This window comes from Musa acuminata, unplaced genomic scaffold, assembly GCF_036884655.1.
Source record: "Musa acuminata AAA Group cultivar baxijiao unplaced genomic scaffold, Cavendish_Baxijiao_AAA HiC_scaffold_1136, whole genome shotgun sequence".
NCBI lineage: Eukaryota > Viridiplantae > Streptophyta > Magnoliopsida > Zingiberales > Musaceae > Musa > Musa acuminata.
Window position 1 is genome coordinate 3825001 of NW_027021348.1, and position 7500 is coordinate 3832500.

Consider the following 7500-nt stretch of genomic DNA (forward strand, 5'->3'; position numbering starts at 1 on the left):
GCTAAGTTCGCGTCTTTGCAACGAGGGTGACCCGCGACTTAGGCAACGCAAGCTAAGTTCGCGTCTTCGGCCGCAAGGGTGCCTCACGCCTTAGGCAATTCCAGCTAAGGTCGTGACATTGTGGTATCAGAGCGGGCAAGCTCTTCGATCGAACAGCGAACGAACTTCGCAACTTCGCCATGGCAAAGCATCGTGGCGAATCAAGCAAGACGGGGCAAGCCGGAACCTTGCCCCAAGCAGCCGCAGGTGGGCTGCATGTGCACACTCGCTCTCATGCTGTTGGAGCCGCTCACGAGGATCGCGGCAGCGAACAGGATGAGCGAGAAGTTGGCAACTCTCCGCGAGCGGAGGAAGCGCAATCTGGTGCGCTAACAGGAAAAAAGAGTCATAAGGAGAGACTCACGACGGCGGAAACCCGCCTAGATGTTCTGGAAGCGAGCATGGAGGAACTCTACCATGGCCAACAAAGACTTGTTGGGGTAGAGAGCTCGCAAGAGGAAGCGGAGTCCAGGATCGACAAGGTCGAGGCCCTAGTCGACCGACTGTCCGATGACACCAAGGACTCCGTGCAGCACTTGCAAGACGTTGTGGCGGAACTCACGGCGAAGGTGGCTATGCTCACAAGAATGCTAAATGCGGGAGGAGGCAACACCCGCGTTGCACCGCCACAAAACTTGAGGGCACCTGAGCCCCATGGATACGGAGGGGCCAGAGATGCCAAGGAGCTCGAGAACTTTCTGTTCGACATGGAGCAATACTTCCGAGCTACGAGGCCCGATTCTGAAGATACCAAAGTTTCAATAGCAACAATGTATCTGAATGGAGATGCCAAACTTTGGTGGCGAACTCGTTGGGAGGAGATCCAACAAGGTCGGTGTCGAGTCGACACATGGGAAGACTTGAAGCGGGAGTTGAGAACTCAGTTCCTACCGGAGAACACAGAGTTCGTCGCAAGAAGGAAGTTGAGACAACTCCGCCAAAGTACCACCATCCGAGACTATGTAAAGCAGTTTTCTGCACTGATGCTGGACATACAGGACATGTCCGAGAAGGACAAGTTGTTCAGCTTCCTTGATGGTCTGAAACCATGGGCTCAGCAAGAGCTGAATCGAAGGAATGTTACCGACGTGGTCGGGGCAATTGCAGCTGCAGAAAGGCTCACCGACTTCGTTTCCTCTGAAGACCCAGCGAGAAGGAAACAATCTTCAAGCAATCGCCCTCCAAAACATTCTCGAGGGAAAGAGCTCGGGGGCGAACAGAAGAAGAAGAACTCCCACAAAGGGCCGAACCCAAAAGGCAAGGCCTCAAAACCTGGAGGATGCTTCTTGTGCGGAGGACCGCACATGGTAAGGGAGTGCCCACAGAAGCAGGCACTCAACGCTTTGACAGCTTCCATCCACCCTCCCCGATCGGACAAGGGCAAAGCTGTTGCTCTTAGTTCGAGCAGCTCAGAATCCAGCAGCGACGATGAGGAGTCGCAAGGACCCCGAATGGGAGCAATGCGTCTGTTGAACGCTATGCGGGGTCAAGTGGGGGAGAACACGAAGACGAAGGCACAAAAAGCAGGAAGCAGCGAACTAATGTATGTGGACATTAAGCTAAATGGCCAAACGACCCGTGCAATGGTGGACACGGGCGCTACCCACAACTTCATAGCCGATCGCTAAGCACAGCGACTTGGGTTGACATTGGAGAAGAGCCCAAGCCGAATGAAGGCGGTGAACTCGGAGGCCAGGCGAATCTCCGGGTTGGCGAAGGGTGTTCCTATCAAAATCGGGACTTGGAGCGGTAACACCAACATGATGGCCGTGCCACTGGACGACTTCCAAGTGATTCTTGGAATGGAGTTTATGCATGCGGCGAAGTTGGTGCCGATGCCGTTCTTAAACTCCCTATGTATGATGGGAGGCGATGACCCCTGCGTGGTTCCCGTCTCTCGGAGAGGAACCAAGGAGCCCCAACACATTTCGGCCTTACAATTGAAGAAAGGGGTGCGAAAGGGCGAACTGACATTCGTGGCTGCTATGAAGCTAGAGCCACTCAACGAAGAGGCCATTCAAGAACCTGCTGTAGTGGCGAACGTCTTGAAGGAGTTTGAAGACGTTATGCCACCCGAGTTGCCGAAGACTCTCCCACCACGCAGAGGCGTGGATCACAGTATCGAGCTGGAGCCAGGAGTGAAGCCTCCAGCGAGACCACCCTACCGCATGCCCCCGCCAGAGTTGGCCGAACTCAGGAAGCAGTTAGGTGAACTGCTAAGCGGTGGTCTCATCCGCAGCTCAAAAGCACCTTTCGGAGCTCCAGTTCTCTTCCAGAAGAAACAAGATGGGAGCCTCCGATTATGCGTCGACTATCGAGCCCTCAACAAAGTAACGGTGAAGAACAAGTATCCCATCCCGCTCATCGCGGACTTGTTCGACCAACTGGGCAAGGCCAAGTATTTCTCAAAACTCGACCTTCGGTCGGGGTATTGGCAGGTGCGCATTGCTGAAGGCGACGAAGCGAAGACTACCTGTGTGACCAGGTATGGAGCGTTTGAGTTCTTGGTGATGCCTTTCGGCTTAACCAACGCTCCGGCCACATTCTGTACTCTCATGAACCAACTATTCAAGGAGTATTTGGATAAGTTCGTGGTCGTCTACTTGGACGATATCGTCGTCTACAGCCAAACACTCGAGGAGCACGTCAAGCACCTTCGGACGATTTTCAAGGTTCTCAGGGAGAACACTTTGTTCGTAAAAAGGGAGAAATGCTACTTTGCTCAAACTGAGATCCTATTCTTAGGGCATCGAATCGGTGGTGGCTCCATTCGGATGGACAAGTCGAAGGTGCAAGCAGTTGCGGAATGGCGAACACCAAAGAAGGTGCCAAAGTTGAGATCCTTCCTTGGATTCGTCAACTACTATCGACGCTTCATTTCAGGATATTCGAAGCGGGCAACCCCACTGACGGAGTTGCTGAAGAAGGAGCAGCCTTGGAAGTGGTCTGACAAATGTGAGATAGCATTCCAAGATCTGAAGGCTGCTGTTCTGGAAGAACCAGTGCTCAAATTGCCAAACTATGGAGAGCCCTTTGAAGTCCATACCGATGCTTCGGACTTTGCTATTGGTGGAGTACTCATGCAAGAAGGTCATCTGGTGGCCTATGAGAGCCGCAAACTCAACGAGACCGAGAGGCGGTATCCAGTGCATGAGAAGGAGATGACAGCGGTGATCCACTGCCTACGAGTTTGGCGACACTACCTCCTCGGGTCGCGATTTGTGCTGAGGACAGACAACATCGCCCTGAGTTATTTCCAAACTCAGAAGAAGCTCTCCCCAAAGCAAGCACGGTGGCAGGACTTCCTGGCTGAATTTGATATGGCAATGGAATACAAGCCCGGGAAGGCGAATGTCGTGGCCGATGCGCTGAGTCGGAAGGTGGAGTGCGTGAATGCTGCACAACTGGAGGGCAGAGGCCAAACAAGTCAGTTACATTCCAACTTCCTTTCTCGAATCAGAGATGGACTGTATAGTGATCCCCAGGCAGTTATCCTGATGCAGCTCATCAAAGAAGGCAAGGCACGACGATTTTGGGTCCAGGAGGGACTTGTTTACACAAAAGGGAATAGAGTTTATGTTCCCCGAGTGGACAATTTAAGGCGTGAACTCTTGAAAGAGTGTCACGATTCCCTTTGGGCTGGACATCCCGGCATTCACAGAACATTGGCTCTCGTGGAGAGGGCCTTCTACTGGCCAAAGATGGGGATTGATGTGGAGGAGTATGTTCGAACATGCCTTACTTGCCAACAAGACAAGGTGGAGCAACGGAAGCCGGTGGGACTTTTGGAGCCGTTGCCTGTACCAGAAAGGCCATGGGAGAGCATTTCCTTAGACTTCATATCTAGCTTGCCGCCTGTAGGGGGACTTGGATCGATACTTGTGGTGGTCGATCGGTTTTCAAAGTATGCAACTTTCATTGCTGCTCCCCTACACTGTTCAGCTGAAGAGGCGGCCAGACTGATGATGAAGGGTGTAGTGAAGTATTGGGGAGTCCCACACAATATTGTTAGTGATCGAGACGCTCGGTTCCTGGGACGATTCTGGACTGAGCTATTCAAATTGTTGGGGTCAAAGTTATACTTCTCTACAAGCCTCCACCCCCAGACGGATGGTCAAACTGAAAGAATAAATTCGCTCTTAGAGCAGTATCTCCGGCACTATGTGAGTGCCAATCAACGAGATTGGGTGAAGCTGTTGGACATCGCCCAATTCTCCTACAACTTGCAGCGGAGCTCTGCATCCAACAAGAGCCCCTTCGAAATTATCACAGGACAACAACCGTCGACTCCGCACACTATGGCAATTGGTTATACTGGGAGTAGTCCATCAGCCTACCATTTCGCAAAGGAGTGGCATCGAAATGCCGATATTGCGCGGGCTTACTTGGAGAAGGCGGCAAAACGGATGAAGAAGTGGGCAGACTTGGGAAGGCGACCACAAGAGTTCAAAGTTGGCGATTTGGTGTTGGTAAAGCTCCAACCAGCATCACTCCAATTCTTCAGGAAAAGAGTCCACAAAGGATTGGTGCGTAAGTATGAAGGGCCCTTCCCAATTATCAGCAGAGTAGGCAATGTTTCTTACAAGTTGCAGCTGCCGGCGTGGTTCAAAATTCACAACGTTCTTCACGCCAGCAACCTGAAGGCCTACCATTCGGATCCGCAAGATGCTTCTCGAAGTATTCCAACTCGGCTACCTCCCATCACAGCCTCCTACGAGAAGCGAGTGGAAACCATTCTGGCGGATCGCAAGATAAAGCTACCCAACGGAGCGGAGCAGACAGAGTACTTGGTGAAGTGGCGAAAGCTTCCCCGAACTGAAGCCAGTTGGGAGCCTGAAGACGCCCTGCGACATGAAGAAGAAGTCATCAACAACTACCAACAAGCGTCGACGAGGGCGTCGACAGTTTAAGTGGGGGAGAATGTCACGAACGGTCGTCGCGCACCCGCAACAACTCCGTTCAACGAACCGTTCGTCGCTCGCACCCGCATGTACAGCTGCTTGACAGCATGTTTTCTTATGGTTTTGGGTCATTTTGCTTGTAAATATGTAAGTTCGAACAAGCTGCAGCGTTGCAAAGCGACCGTTCACCAAACCGAGCAAAACAGCCCCAAAACAGCCCAAAACGGAGCCGTTTTCGCGTGCCGCGGGAGGTGAGCGGAGTGCTGCCTCCGCTCACCAAAATGTCAGCCAGCTCAGACCCCAGGAACCCCCCGGGTGGCACATGGCTGGATGGGGCTTCGGTTATATACCGGGCGTTGAACACTCTTTCGCAAGTTCGCACGTGACCTTTACGGGAACTTGGTGTTGCGTCCGGGACCAGGTGAGCGGCTGTTTGTGGGCTTGCAGCTGTTCGTTCATCCTTGAAAGCCTTGTTTTCCTCCCTCTCCCTCTTTTCTCTTGTGCACACAAGGTGTTCGACGATTTGCTTGTAAAGCTTCCCTTTTCGCGAGACTTCGGGACTTGTCCGTTGCTCGTTCTTTCGATCTAACTTTCTTTCTCTTTTACAGGTCCTTCGGGACCTGCGAGAGGTTACAAAGTGGCTGATCCTTGCGGAGCAAGATCGTAAGGGCAAAGCGCGACTTAGGCAACGCAAGCTAAGTTCGCGTCTTTGCAACGAGGGTGACCCGCGACTTAGGCAACGCAAGCTAAGTTCGCGTCTTCGGCCGCAAGGGTGCCTCACGCCTTAGGCAATTCCAGCTAAGGTCGTGACAGCACGTGGCGACCGAGTGCCTTTGATTCGATGAGGCACAATTCTTCACCCGCCTCGCAGCTCACCTCATCTCATCTCACCTGTATACAGTTGGGTTCAGACAATAATACAATGGCTCCTCACCCGTCTGCATACTTCGTTCGAAGTCAAAATGTCTTGTTTTGGCCTTCCCGGTGTCCCTCTTTCCCCCCCAAAGATGGGGCCTTCAGATAACAACACAGGGCGAGATGGGGCATTCGGATGCCAGGGAAGGTGCTGCCCCCACACTTCGCTCGCTCTCCGTCGCTCGGCAAAAGATGGCCAAGTTTTGGCCTGCCCTCTTTCCCCCCTTCTTGCACCCTTTTGGCCTGTTTTTGGGCTGCTCTTTGCTAGATGGGGCTTTTGTATAGCAGGGACGGTGCTGCCTCTCGCTTCGCTCGCTGTCCGCCGCTCCCCGCTCGCTCACGCGGCCAAAAACGGGCAGTTTTGGCCCGTTTTTGGGCTGTTCTGGCCCGTTTTTGGGCTGTTCTTGCGTGGCGCGGCGACCGTCGAGAGCGGAGCAAAATGTCAGCCATCTCAGCACCCTGGAACCCCCCGGGTGGCACAGGGCTGGATGGGGCTTTCGTATAGCAGGGAAGGTGCTGCCTCTCGCTTCGCTCGCTGTCCGCCGCTCGCCGCTCGCTCGCCCAGCCAAAAATGGCCAGTTTTGGCCCGTTTTTGGGCCGTTTTGGCCAGTTTTTGGCCTGTTTTTGCGTTGCGCGGTGACCGTCTTGAGCGGAGCAAAATGTCAGCCATCTCAGCACCCTGGAACCCCCCGGGTGGCACAGGGCTGGATGGGGCTTTCGTATAGCAGGGACGGTGCTGCCTCTCGCTTCGCTCGCTGTCCGCCGCTCGCCGCTCGCTCGCGCAGCCAAAAATGGCCAGTTTTGTCCCGTTTTTGGGCCGTTTTGGCCAGTTTTTGGCCTGTTCTTGCGTCGCGCGGTGACCGTCGTGAGCGGAGCAAAATGTCAGCCATCTCAGCACCCTGGAACCCCCCGGGTGGCACAGGGCTGGATGGGGCTTTCGTATAGCAGGGACGGTGCTGCCTCTCGCTTCGCTCGCTGTCCGCCGCTCGCCGCTCGCTCGCGCAGCCAAAAATGGCCAGTTTTGGCCCGTTTTTGGGCCGTTTTGGCCAGTTTTTGGCCTGTTCTTGCGTCGCGCGGTGACTGTCGTGAGCGGAGCAAAATGTCAGCCATCTCAGCACCCTGGAACCCCCCGGGTGGCACAGGGCTGGATGGGGCTTTCGTATAGCAGGGACGGTGCTGCCTCTCGCTTCGCTCGCTGTTCGCCGCTCGCCGCTCGCTCGCGCAGCCAAAAATGGCCAGTTTTGGCCCGTTTTGGCCAGTTTTTGGCCTGTTTTTGCGTTGCGCGGTGACCATCTTGAGCGGAGCAAAATGTCAGCCATCTCAGCACCCTGGAACCCCCCGGGTGGCACAGGGCTGGATGGGGCTTTCGTATAGCAGGGACGGTGATGCCTCTCGCTTCGCTCGCTGTCCGCCGCTCGCTGCTCGCTCGCGCAGCCAAAAATGGCCAGTTTTGGCCCGTTTTTGGGCCGTTTTGGCCTGTTTTTGGGCTGTTCTTGCGTCGCGCGGTGACCGTCGTGAGCGGAGCAAAATGTCAGCCATCTCAGCACCCTGGAACCCCCCGGGTGGCACAGGGCTGGATGGGGCTTTCGTATAGCAGGGACGGTGCTGCCTCTCGCTTCGCTCGCTGTCCGCCGCTCGCCGCTCG